General features: G+C 38.1%; 1 long non-coding RNA gene across 1 annotated transcript in view; it reads right to left on the bottom strand.

Moving 5' to 3' along the window:
* The window catches only part of LOC120886853 (uncharacterized), an 88,262-nt gene extending 74,818 nt beyond the window's left edge, over positions 1–13,444 (bottom strand). Inside the window, exons 1-2 of the long non-coding RNA XR_005729980.2 lie at positions 10,166–13,444; positions 7,073–7,180 (exon numbers count right to left, since the gene is read on the bottom strand). This is a non-coding gene — a long non-coding RNA (uncharacterized LOC120886853). The remainder of the gene's footprint in view (positions 1–7,072; positions 7,181–10,165) is intronic.
* Positions 13,445–14,486: the final 1,042 nt, after the last annotated feature.

The raw sequence follows: 14,486 nt of genomic DNA, 5'->3' as shown, positions 1-14,486 counted from the left end.
ACACCAAAAAAAGGGCTGGGGATATGGCTCAGTGATTAAGCACCCTTGGGTTCAATCTTCCGTACAAAAAAAAAAAAAAAAACCAGTACCAATTATTACCTTTCCTAAAATTAAAAAAAAGAGAACACTCTTGAAGTCCCCAGTATTTCTTTACATCTCATTGGCCAGTTGATATGCACTCCTAAACCACTCACTAGCAAATGGAATGATTACTAAGACTGACAATAACTAATCATTATTTACTCTCTGAAATTAGGGAGATCCCCACCATCACTGAGATGACCCACCTCATCCCTTAGTAAAATGGGGTTCTGTGACAGGGAAGTGGTAAAGTGGCTGATGGTGAGCAATTATCAGGGTTTCCACATCCATATCACCACCCTCATCCACAGAGGTCCCACTTGCTTGTCTTGGTTTCACTGGATTTTGTGTACTGTTGATGTCTGAGATATGAGTTCTCAGAAAGAATAGAAAAGCTGTCTGATCCATTTCTCATAACAGTCTTAGTCCATTTAGGCTGTTACAACACAATATGATAAGCTAGATGATCTATAAACAACAGAAATTTATTTCTCACAATTCTGGGGATTGTGAAGTCCAAGATCAAGGTGCTCATGACTTTCTCATTGGGCCTGTCCATGGCAGAAGTGTCAATGAGCTCCTGGGAGTCTCTTTTATAAAATTATTAATCCCAATGAGGGCTCCACCCTCAAAGCCTAATCACTTCCCCAAAACCCCACCTCTAAACTGGGGATTAGGCCTCAACATGAATTCTGGAGAGACATCAACATTGAGTCGATAGCATTCCATCATTAGCCCCCCAAAGTTCATGCCCTTCTCACATAATAAAACATATCTATTTCAAGATTGACATTAAACAGAGGCACGAGATGGGAGGGAAAGAGAGAGAAAAGGGGAATTGCATGGAAATGGAAAGAGACCCTCATTGTTATAAAAAACTACATAAAAGAGGTTGTGAGGGGAATTGGAAGAAAAAATAAGGAGAGAAATGAATTACAGTAGATGGGATAGAAAGAGAAGATGGGGGGAGGGGGATAGTAGAGGATAGGAAAGGTAGCAGAATACAACAGTCACTAGTATGGCATTATGTAAAAATGTGAATGTGTAACCGATGTGATTCTGCAATCTGTATTTGGGGTAAAAATGGGAGTTCATAACTCACTTGAAACTAATGTTTGAAATATGATATGTCAAGAGCTTTGTAAGGTTTTGAACAACCAATAAAAAATAAATAAAAATTTAAAAAACATATCTATTTCATCCCGGAAACCCCAAAAGTCTATACTCATTTCTAGCATCAACGTAAAAGTCTAAAGTCTCATCTAAATATCATCTAAATCAGATATGGATGAGACTCAAGGTATGATTTATCCCAAGACAAATTCCTCTCCAACTGTGAACCTGTGAGACCAAACAAGTTACAGGCTTCTCAAACACAATCATGAGACAGGCATGATACAGACATTCTCATTCCAGAAGAGAGAAATAGGCAAGAAGAAAGGGGTGAAAGGTTCCAAGTAACTCCCAAACCTACTCAGGCAAACCGCATTAAACCTTGAGGCACAGAAAGTTTTCTCTTTGACTCAGTGTTCTGCCTTCCATGCCATGGGGTGGGAATCAACCCCAGGGCTCAATGGGAAAGCCCTGCAGTGACTTTCTGCCTGGACTCCACAGCTCTTTCAGGCTGGGGACCTGTGTCCGTGGTGCTCTCAGATGGGCTTGTCCTTTGAATTCTACGTGGAGGCAGCCATGTTCACATGGCTCTGCAGGCCACAGCCCATGCCACAGTGCTCTGAGGGGAGCCCACCTGTGAGACACTGGGTAGGGGCACCCTGGCCCACTGAACCAGAGACAGAGACCCACCATTTGAAACCACTCTGTTGCCCAGGCCCTGGCATTCTGGGCCCATGACAGGAATGGCAGCCCCAGTGATTTCCAAACTTCCTTCAGGGTCATTTTTCCACTGTTTTGCAGACCATCTCTTCCCTTTTGTCAAGATGACTGAATAATCTCCTTATCAAAAATCATTTGCTCATAAACGGAAGCTAGAACCAAATAAGAAAAAGGGGTGGGAGATCCACTAAAAATAGAAAAGAGATCAGTGAAGCAGTGGAAGGAGATAGAGGGACAGGGAGGAGAGTGGGAAAAGGGAGGAACTGCAGAATGAAATTGACCAAATTATGCCACATACCTAGATGAATATACCACAGTGAATTCCACCTTCATATGGAATTGTGCTTTATATCTATAAAATATAAACTTTAAAAAAGCAATAAATAAATAGAAGGAGAGCAGAGGAAGGGGAATAGGGAGAGGGAAGACAGGAAGTAAAGAGGAAGAGTACTAGGGACTAAAATGGAGCAAATTATGCTCCATGCATGTATGGTTACGTCAAAATGAACCTCACTATTATGTATAACTATGATGCACTAATAAATACATTTTAAAAAAAAGAAAGAAAGTCATTGGGTCACATCCTAGACGCCTTCTCATTCTTTTCAGTATGTATACACTGCTCCATAACTTTAAATGCTGGTTTCTTTTTGCTGAAAAATTCTATCTTTAAGTCATTTCTCTCTTCTTGAGGTTGACTCTAAGTGGTCAAGAGGAGCTGGTCTAATCCTTCAACATTTTTCTTAGAAAGTTCCTCAGGCAAATATCCAATTTCATCTCTTGCAAGTTGTACCTTACACAAAACACTAGAGTGCACACAACTCAGCCAAGTTCTTTGCCACTTTTTAACAAGAATGACCTTTCCTCCAGTGCCCAATAACATGTTCCTTATTTCTGTCTGAGACCTCAACAGAATGGCCTTTGCCGTCTATATTGCTACCAACATTCTGTTCATCTTTACTCAGGCATTCCCTAAGATTGAGGGTTTACACTCCAGTTCTCTTTTCTTTCTGAACCCTCACCAGAATCGCCCTTAAGATCCATATTTCTAGCATCTTCCTCAAAACCCCTCTTCCCTCTACTCAATACCCAGTTCCCAAACTGTTTTCACATTTTCAGATATTTCTTATTGCCGCATTCCCCTTCTTAGTACCAATTTCTGTTTTTGCCCATCAGGTTGCTATTACAGAATACTATAGACTAATTGGCTTATAAACAACAGAAATTTATTTCTTACAGTAGTAGAGCCTGGAAAGTCCCAGATCAAGGTGCTCAGAGATCCATTATCTGGTGAGGGCACTCTTCCTGGTTTAGAGACAGCCCTTTTCTCCTTGTATCCTCACATGGTACCAGTGCCTGAGGAGCCCTCTGAAATCTCCGTAAAAGATCCAATTCATGATAACTCTACCTTCATCATCTAATCACCTCTCAAAGGCCCCATCCCCAACTACTGTCACACTGGGTGTTAGATTTCAGCATATGAATTTTAGGGACTTTTTTTAGGGGGACACAAACATTCAGTCTACAGGAACAATCGGTGGTGATGAATCAACTATAATGTTGCAACAAGGAGACTAAACAAAAGGATCCAGAAAATAAATGTACACAAAGATAAATTCATCTAAGAAGTTCGGTAAAGCAAAAAGAACACAAGCTATTGAGAGGCCAAGAGATTCTAATTCCAAAAAAGGGCTGAAATTCTCACATAAATCTATCCTAGCTCTATGCCTACAGGACAGACTTGGCAGAAAAACTTCTCAAGGTCTCGATACTCCAGCTAGGTATGGTCTGTACCTTTTAACCAAGATAGAAAAAAGAAAACATAAGGGAAATCAAGAGTAATATGAAACTATTTCATCTGTATTATAATTATATTCAATTAATTTCAATAAGCAATAAGCATCCACTAACCCTTCAATACCCCAAGCAATATGTTCTGAGTAGCGGAGGAGCATCAAGAGTGAATAAGACAAGGTTTCTGCCATCAAGGAACTTATGATGAATAAATCACAGACTTGTAGAAAAATTTGCTTTAGGCAAATTGATTTCCTCAATTGACTTTTGGTGAATTTAATTTGGCTAAACGACTTTGGGGAATTGAACTTCAGCAAATTGATCTGCTGCCCATGTGAGCTACTAACTTTAGGAGATCATAATGGTATAAAGGAATACAAATAAGCTCCTTTTGGAGCTGAGAAGTAGGAGAAAATCATGTCTACGGGAACATTCAAATGGGCCTTGAGGAATGAGTAGGAGTTTATCATGAGAGGAAGGTAATCACATGGCACAGAGATGAAATGCCAGGCCTCTTTTGTAATATTAAAGTCCACAGCTCAAGGTGGAGGCCCTATTCATGTCCTCAAAAAAAACAAAAAAGAAAAAATTCTAGTTCCTGTTCTCATTTCAAAAAAGATGGTTCTAGATGATCAGAAAAAGCACAAGAATAAAGGCTGCCAAATTAAAGTCACCATCTTTTTTTCAGTGTGTCTATCAGACCTTCTATTTGCTGCCCATTTGCCATCCTGATCCTATCTGCCCCCACCCCCATCAAAGTCTGGAGAACACAGCTGGCATCCCCCAGGCACAAGAGAATGTTTCTCAGAACATCAGTCCCTGTCCAGGCCAATACAAAGGCAATGAAAGGAGGCCTTATTCCCTCATTTCCCCAATTTGCAGAAAGCCCTTCAGTATCCAAGTCTGGAATTCCTCTTCCCAATTGCTTGTTTTAGTCATAAAACAACTCTCTTAAAGATAACATGCCTTTTAAAAAGAGAAACAATCCACCCTTAAACTTATTCAAATCAAGTTAGCTATGAGTTTGCCCTCTCTGGCCTTTTATCAGAGGAGAGTATAAGGCCACTGAATTCCCTATTCAGATGGCTAAGTTTTCTGAACATCCGAGCAGTTTATCATGTCACTCAAGTGGATCATTTTTTTCTAAATAATTTTTTTTCTCTTTCTGTTTCTCTCTGCATTGGAGCCTCCACCCATGAAATTGAAAGATTTCTAGTAGAAATTCCTTTGTTGCATCAGCTTTGGAAATATGGATTACAGTATTCTGTGAAAAACATTTATTACCCTGAACTGTGACTCAGGCGTTGTTGCATTTCTGGGGTTATAGATTTTCTTTCAGCTAAACTAAGGCTCTAAGTCACAGTGACAGTTGTAATGTGTGTAATACCACAGTACCAGATTCTATTACACACATATTTTTGCTAGAGGTTTACGATGTTAAAAATATTTCTTCTTTTTTCCAATACCTTTCTGTACCTGTTGTGTAAATATATTAGAACCTATAACACCAAAGTCAATTTCCAGATGAAATGTGCACAACAACAGTAGTTTGTCCTTTAAAGAAAAAAAAAAGAAAGGGATGCTGCATACAAGCTAATGATATTCAAGCACAATATTGAATTGTAATAAAAGATGAATGAGAGAAAGTGTGTGTCATTGTGAGGGATGGAGAAGGTTACAGAAAGCTGAGGCCAGGAAAGGATTTATCATGGACGTTGCTGCAGGCATTGTGTTGAAAAATCTGCAGACTTATTTGCAAGTGTATTTTATGGGGAAACAGAGCAGTCTACAGAGGAAAGAATTTCTAAAGATTATCTTTTATACAAGATTAAGATAAAACTTAAGAAACATGTGAGAGAAATCTCAACAGATTCTCAAGGGGGTGGAACCTCAAATTCATCAGCGGGTCCTGTCGGTTCCGTAAGTACAGGGAGAGGTCTTTGTTAAAGTGCTGGTGGTACTATAATTTTTCAAGGTAGGTAAGAAAAGGCACACAGAGGAAAAAAGAAGTGGACTTAATTAGCACACTCACTTGCAAAGCCTTAATCCATTAGAGTCATGCCAACAAATCCTTCCACTTTTCTTTAGAATCCAAATTTTATTTAACACTCAAAACAGTTCTCCTGGGTCTTTAAACATATTGCTATCTTTCCCCTAAAAGAATCCAGTGTGACTAATACTTTTATGGGGAAAAAAAATCTGATTGCAGTTGACTAAATCTTCTGAGGCAGAGAATGAAAAGATAAGGAGAAGGGAGATATTTTAAATTCCTCCCTTTGACTGTTTTAGCTTCTTACAATTTTCAATCTTTTCCTCATTCAGTAATAAAGGCAAAATTAACTGAGTTTCACCTTATCTTCCCTTCCATAGCTACTACATTTATAAGGAAGTGGTCAATGATAAAACAATCTAAAGCAGACAGAATGAGAAGAACAGGGAGGCAGATCAAGTCAGACATCCAGCTCCAAATTCCTCAACGAGAGATGATGCTCACCTCAGAGTTTGTTCTCAGAGATAGAAAGTATAATTGTGACTTGTGTCCGGTTTCAGTTCATTCAATAATTACTAAAGAAAACCCTGACAACATATGGAACTGGAGTGATTTTTTAGTGGTGTTTTGCTTTTATTTTGTTTGTAAGGGAATCTTATTTCACTGTCCTGTTTCAAAAGTAAACCTAGCCATCGCTATGGTGCACGACTGTAATCTCAGTGACTTGGGAGGCTGAGGCAGGAGGATGGCAAGTTCAAAGCCAGCTTCAGCAAAAGTGAGGCACTAAGCTAAGCACATCTCACTAAGCAACTCAGTGAGATCCTGTCTCTATATAAAATACAAAATAAGGCTGGGGATGTGGCTCAGTGATTGAGTGCCTCTGAGTTAAATCCCTGGTACACCCCCCCCAAAAAAAGTAAATCTAGAGCACAGTAAACAGAAAAACATTAAAATTCCTATCTGTAATGAATATCTAGTATTTGTTAACAGAGTATTATTTACCATAACTAATAATTCTAATAATTATTTACCATAACTTAAGTATATAAATGGTACCATAAAAATATTTACATCCTTGGGGCTGCAGTTGTAACTCAATAGTAGAGTGCCCACATAGCAAATGTAGGCCCTGGGTTCGATCCTCAGCACCCCATAAAAATAAGTAAATAAAATAAAGGATTGTATCCATCTATGACTAAAAAAATATATTTTAAAAAAGTTTACATCCTTCAATTTAGTAATTCTACTTGTGTGAATTCCTCCAAAGAAAATGATCCAAAAGGGAAAAAAAAAAAAAAAAACTTGGACGCTTGAATATTTTATTTGAAAGACTCTTTCCTATACAAAGGGAGAAAATGTTTTTTAGTTACTTACCAAATAGCTGGATTTTCTTCTGATCCCCTTGATAATTTGTTTAGGTGGCAGTGGCCCGATCCCAGAGGTAAATCATGGCAATTATCAGTCCAAGAATGTCCATAAGACCTAGATTTGGACAGGGAGGTATAAGGGAAAGCCTACCTCAAATGGATTCCCAAATGTATAAATACTAAATCAAAGAGTATAACTATTTTTACAGCTCTTAATAATTGGTAAAGTTTTCCTTCCCTCCCCCATCCCAAACCCCCACTTTCACACCCTCCAAAAAAAAAAAAAAAAGTATATTTTAAGCTAGGGGCAATGTCAGGCACTACTACTCAGCTACTCAGGAGGCTGAAACAGGAGGATGGGAGGTTGGCTTGAGACTAGGCATTCAAGAACAGCCTGGGTAACACAGAAAGACCCTGTCTCTGGGGGTGGGGGTGGGGGGAACTTTTAAGCATATTTTTATAACATACCTTTTCTATCCATCCTGTCTTCCCATTTAGGATTAAGCTATATGGAGGCCATTTGGCCATTTGGAGCTTCAGCAGCCATCTCAGAACTACTCTGAACGTCCTAATGAGTCACCATGATATCAACTCTGATCAACCCTTGGAACCACATACTTGACTTCCAGTTAGAATGTCTTTGTGCTTCTAACTGAAGTACTTCTAACTGAAGTACATGAATGTAATAAGATATTATATTTCAAAATGAGGTTTATAAAATTAATTTATGATGGAAAAGCTTATGATAAAACATTAAGTAGGGGCTGGGGCTGTGACTCAGTGGTAGAGCACTTGCCTCATAAGCATGAGGCACTGGGTTTAATCTTCAGCACCACGTAAAAATAAATAAAATAAAAATATTGTTTCCACCTATAATTAAAAAAAATTTTTAAAAAACATTAAGTATGGACTGGAGTTGTGGCTCAGTGGTAGAGTGCTCACTCAGCATGTGCAAGGATCTGAGTTCTATCCTCAGCACCACATAAAAATAAATAAATAAAATAAAGGTATTGTGTCCAACTACAACTAAAAAATAAATATTTTTTTTTAAATTAAGTAAAAGAATAGCAGGTTAAGCTCTGAACTTAAACACAATATCAGCCTCATATGAACAAATCCACTGGAAAAAAAATATAGAAATGAAATAAACAAGATAAAATGTTAAGAATATTTACCTCTAGATGATTGGACCATAAACCCATGCTTCTTTGTGTTTTCCTGTATTTTCCCAGTTTTATATAATGAATATACATTGCTTTTATTATTAGAAGAAAAATAACAAAAAAAGACTTGTGGGTTCAGAGAACTAAACTGAGAAACTCTATACTAACTCAAAAATAATACCTAGTGTGAATAAGAGCAAATATTCTTTTTAGCCTAGGGCTGCGGATTTTGATCACCTCCAAAGCCCTCACTTGTTTTTGTAGCCCGAGGGGGGATACTGTTGAATTAAGAGCAACCTCTGATAACTGGATTATCTATTCTTACCAATGAGAGAACAACCACAACTTTTTCTTTTAAAAAATAAAACTGATTTTATTATTTTTACAAAAGTAACCCCTGCTCATTGTTTTTTTAAAAAATCAAGCAAAGAAGAATATTTTGTCAAAGCAAAAGTTCCCTACCACACCAATCCTGGGAAGTAACCATTAAAGTGTGCATCTTCCCAAATATTCTGCTAGGGTATATACAAACTTTTTTAAACAAACATAAGCCCTTCCTATGTAAACTAGCACAAAAGTTGACCTTTTTTTCCTACCTTGACATTATATTGTAGACATTTTTCTATGTCTACATGTAAGATTACTTCATTCTTTATAATGGCAGTATGATGCTCTACATAAAATGGGTGAACTACAATTTATTTAATGGACATTACATTGTTTAGAATTTTTCTCTATTACAGGGTTTGAAGGGGCTATCAATAACACCTTCCATTTTCCTATTGGATTTCATACTGAAAGATAATGACACAGGACTGGGACATAGAGAAATTAGAATGAACAGAACGTATTCAGACTTTCCTCTGGAAACATAAGCCAAGCAACCTGTTCCTTGAGCTTCTCTAACACTATGTTCTAGTGAAATTATTTATCTAGCTGGACACAATTACCATAATGAAACAGCAACATATAACTGGGAACCAAGAAGTCAAATTTGTTATCTAGGTCTTCCAATTGATAATCTGGGTTAACTAAGACAACCCATCCATTCTCTCTAAACTCCAGTGGCTTCTTCTATCAAATGGCAGTACAAGGAGATGAACCAGCTCAGTTCAGTTTTCAAGATTTTTTTTTGTATTGGAAGAACCTCATATAAGCACAAAGTGTAAAAAGTAAAAAGAATAACTGTCTGAAACCAGAACAGAAGATCCCAAGATCCCATATGTCCTAGAGTGGTCCTCTGCAGTATCGTCTCTCTCACCCCAAGTGCTCAAATGGAACTCTTTAAGATCTCTCCTAGTCTAGCTTAAAAACCACTGAGCTTAGGGCTAGGGTTGTGACTCTGTGGTAGAGCACTTGCCCTAGCATATGGGAGGCACTAGGTTTAATTCTCAGCACTACATATAAACAAATGAATACAATAAAGGTCCATCAACCACTAAAAATATGTTTTTAAAAAAATTATTGAGGGGCTGGGGATGTGGCTCAAGCGGTAGCGTGCTCGCCTGGCATGCGTGCGGCCCGGGTTCGATCCTCAGCACCACATACAAACAAAGATGTTGTGTCCGCCGATGATTAAAGAATAAATATTTAAAAAAAGTTCTCTCTCTCTCTCTCCCCCTCTCACTCTATCTTTAAAAAAAAAACTATTGAGAATAAAAATAAAGTACCTCCCAGTATAGATCTAACCATCAGAATTTAAATAAATGGCAATTCTGACTTACTCTAATACATAAACAAGTGCTTCTATATTTCCCAAGTCTGTTTAACTCAAGTGTGCTTCTAAAAATTGAAGACAAGTTTTTAAAAACTGATATAAATAGCATTTCTAACATCTGTAACTAGAGGATCCTAGGTTAGAATGAATCTAGGACTTCTAGAAGCCTTAAAATATACATATTTGGGAAAATGTCTAATATCAATTTTTATTAGATTACCTTGTTGGAACCATAAGATCAAGCCTTGGACTGGATGTAAAGGTGGGATTGCCTCATGATCGATTTGGTCACTTACATCATTGGCTTGAGGAGACATCAACCTGAAAGTAGAAAATAAGGACTTTGGGAAGTAGCTTTAAATGAGGTTAGGAAAAAGTATCTCCAGGATTGATTCATAATTTGTCAATCTCAGGGCAAAATGAAAATGTAGGGTCTTTGTTCAACAATTAAGAATTTCAATTTAAAAGAAAAAAAATAATTTCAATTTGGGGGGCTGGGGATATAGCTCAGTTGGTAGAGTGCTTGCCTAGCATTCATAAGGCCCTGGGTTCGATCCCCAGCACCACTGGGGAAAAAAGAACAAAAAAAAAGAAAGAAAGAATTTCAATTTGTCTAAAAGAATTCATCAAGTAAGTGTGGGGATTCTAAGAATGAGATTTTGTGCACCCACCCAGGTGGCTCAGCTGCCTGTGACCCTGAGTATCCAACATTTAACATTGTGCCCCTAATGGTGAATTTGTCCTAGACTCTGAAATAATGGTGATGCCTGAGGAATACTTAGTGTGAGCATGAAAAAGGAGAATTTAAGTTGACTCTGGCCTCAGAAGTGCTTGGGAGCAAAACAATGAACTGTAAGAAACCCGAGTTCTGGTCTATGGAGTAGACAGGTAAATCAGTCACCGCCCTCTCAGTATCCAGGAGCCTTCAGTGAATCTTCAGTACGAGAGACTGAACCCAGAGGTGCTTTGCCACTGAGACATATCCCCAGAACTTTTTTATTTTTTATTTTGAGACAGTATCTCACCAAGTTGCTGAGGCTGGTCTTGAACTTGCAATCCTCCTGCCTCAGCTTCTCAATAACTGGTTTTACAGTTATGCACCACCACACCCAGCCAGTGAATCTTCCTAAAATGGACTCTGCCCAGGCTGTGGACTTTTGGAAAAGATCCTCACAAAATAACAAAAAGTAAGAGCCCAGCCTCCTCTCCAGGGACCTAAGGGTAAATTACCAGCAGGGTCAGCTGTACCTGACATGAAAGGGTAACCATGAGCAAAGAACCATGAAACAATGTGTTAAGGGTAGGAGAGATCTGTATCAAGTGCTATGCAAACACTGATGCCAGCCCGGTGCTCCTCTCCACCTGGAGATTGGTCAGGGTAACAGCAGTAAGAAAGTAACATGTGGACAATCCTGGAAAGAAAGGGCTGATGTTGGTCGTGGGAAGCATCACGAGAGGAGAAACAAGTAAATTGTCAAACGTGTTCTTCTGTGACCTTGGCTGGTAGGTTCTTTGAAACTGTCCTCCAAAAAGTTCTCCATCCTTATTCTGATATGGGATTTTCTTCATTATGGATTTGGGGAAAACTACCCATTGACTGATAGTGAATTAGTGAAACAGAGATTTGGGAGTTCTTTGTTAAAGATTTTTCAGCTTCTGTGTTAGGTAACCATTAGAATCAATGAATGACGTACATAGGGCTATTAGGGTAAATGATTTCACCTTCATTAGTCCTAGAACAATTTCAATGGCACTGTTTTGCTGAATTCTGGATTCCACCAAAGACTGTAGGCAACTGAAATGCATCAAGCATTCACAGCATAGCAATGCCTATATTACTAATGTCAGCTATAACCTTGACTTTTGTACCCAAGTCTGTCTCAGTAGTCTCTGGATTTATCCACACAAACCTAAACAAAAACATATTTGTTTGGGTCTCTCCTAAAGAATACTCACTTGCAAGAAAGAAAGAAAAAAAAAGATGGACAATACAAGCTTGAAAATCACTTTGTGGGGGAACATGGAAAAGGAGAGTTACATCATTCATCTCACAAACAATACAAAACTTTCTTTTCTCAAGGTCTTTTTTTCTGCTTTGGCCAGCTCTAGGAATTTCCCTTTCTCCCTTCCCATTTCCAGGTACCTCTCATCACTTGCTACACCCTGAGCTCTCAATACCTTGCTCTTCTGTTATGCCAGGAAATTCTATTCTGCTCCATCTCTTATTCCAAATTAATATGTCCATACTCTTATTAGATTCATGTTTCTAAGACCTTAGATTGATGACTTTTGGGGGTTTGGGAGTCCTCCCTCTTTACCCCAAAGGATGTTTATTCCCCAAGAGGAATTCTAGTGAATCCAAGTATTAGCTTACAGAAGAAGAGGTTGTTGTTCTTTATAGAGTACTGATCTACACATACTCCCTTGGGTTTATACAAAATGTTCCTCTTTTTTTTTTTTTTTTTTTTTTTTTGTGTGTGTGTGTGTGTGTGTCCCAGGAACTGAACCCAGGGGCACTTAACTACTGCGCCATATCCCCAGTCCTTTTTATATTTTATTTTGAGACAGGGTCTCACTAAGTGGCTGAGGGCTTTATTAACATGCTAAGACTGGCCTTGAACTCACAATCTTCCTGCCTCAGCCTCCCAAGCCACCAGGATTACAGGTATGCTGTTCCTCCATTTTTTGTCATTGCTGTTGTTTTTTTGTTTTGGTTTTTTTTTTGGGGGGGGGGAGGGGGTACTTGGCTCAGAAAGCCCTTTAAGAGCATAAACGGTCCCTAAAATATTTCTTTCAACTAGTTGCTCTTGCCTAAACATCACCAGTGTCATCCAGTGCCTACTGGATAAAGGCCAGAACTTAGGCCTCTACCATTTGATCCAGCCTGAGATCACTCTCCCAGAGGACCCTCTGCTTCTGCTCAGGTGAGTGAGCATCACTCCTCCACCTCCCTATCCTGACCCTCTGCCTGAAATACTTCCTCACCACCTCTGCCTAAAAGTCTCACCCATTTGCTAGAGTTCCATGTGTTTTTCCTTGTTTTGCTTCGTCTCTTTTCCACACTTATTTGTCTGCAATAAATATGTATTATTTATGTTGCTTTTAATGTTATTTTTAATTTTTAAAGAAACATTTAGCCTATCTTTCAAAACACTATTTAAATTTTCCTTCCACCAGAATTCTCCCAGATGGAAAATATGTTAATAATAGCAGCTAACATTTATTATGCACTTACCAAGAGCCCACCACTGTGCTAAATGTTTATATATAAAAATATTATCTCATTTACTCTTCAAAGCCACCCTATGAGATGTTCTAAACCCACAAATTAGGAAACTAAAAGTCTGAGAGAGTGTTATGTCACTTACACTGTTCTCATTGTTGGCAAGCGTCAGAGGTAAGGTGTGACCACAGCTCATTGACCCCTAGAGCTGCTCTTATCAACCACTTTCCTTAAGATGGTCCTTAAGACATTAGCCATGGGCTGCCTTTTATTGTAGATAATTATTTATTTCTTCTCCTACACTCTAACTTCCTTGAATGTGTTTTGAGGTCTGTCAGAATGTCTAGCATAGATGTCTATACATAATGATAAACGTATTGAATTTTCCAGATAAGAAAACTAAGGCCCAGTTTGACGGTAAATGGATGGAACTAGAGAATATTATGCTAAGTGAAATAAGCCAATCCCAAAAAAACAAAAGCCAAATTTTTTCTCTGATATTCGGATGCTAATTCACAATAAGGGAGAAGCAGCTACGGAAGAAAAGAGGTACTTTGGATTAGACAGAGGGGAGTGAAGGGAGGGGAGGGGGCATGGAGTTAGGAACGAAAGTAGAATGAATCAGACATTATTACCCTATGTGCATATATGATTACACGACTGGCTTAAGGTGTAACTCTACATCATGTACAACCAGAAGAATAGAAGTTATACTCCATTTACATATGATATGTCAAATGCATTCTACTGTCATGTATAACTAATTAGAACAAATTTTTTAAATAATGGAAAAAAAGAAAAAGAAAAGGCCCAGAGAGAAGTAACTTGCCTGAGTTCCCATAGCCATTCTGGGACAAAAACCACCAAGTCCTGAGTTAGCCCTGGTATCTTTTCATCACACACGTTGTCAGTGCTTGATGTATATTTATTGAATGACTTTATTTCGTGGGCCTTTTTTATCTGATCCCCTCAAGCCACAGAGTTTAGTCATAATTGGAAATCACAATGAATATTAATAATAATTGGGAATCTAAATTACAATTTGATAACTCACTTTCCCGAGTAGATTGAGTTGGTGAGATAAAAGTTAATGTGTAATATGATAAAGTTCTCTGCCAATTTTTATTTGATGAATGTGAAATAATTTTAAAGAACTGAAAAAATAGTAGAAATATTAGTAGTGGTAAGAGATGTTACATGAAAGGTTGGCTTAATTAAATTGAGAACCAGATTTTTTATTAGAACACACATGTGTAAATTTAATCATCAAAGAACACTGAAATTCAAAGTACTTTTTATATATGTATATATTTAATAA

This window comes from Ictidomys tridecemlineatus, chromosome 5 (genome assembly GCF_052094955.1).
Source record: "Ictidomys tridecemlineatus isolate mIctTri1 chromosome 5, mIctTri1.hap1, whole genome shotgun sequence".
Taxonomy (NCBI): Eukaryota; Metazoa; Chordata; class Mammalia; order Rodentia; family Sciuridae; genus Ictidomys; species Ictidomys tridecemlineatus.
The sequence above is the reverse complement of the archived record's forward strand: the minus strand, read 5'-3'. Positions and strand labels throughout refer to the sequence as shown.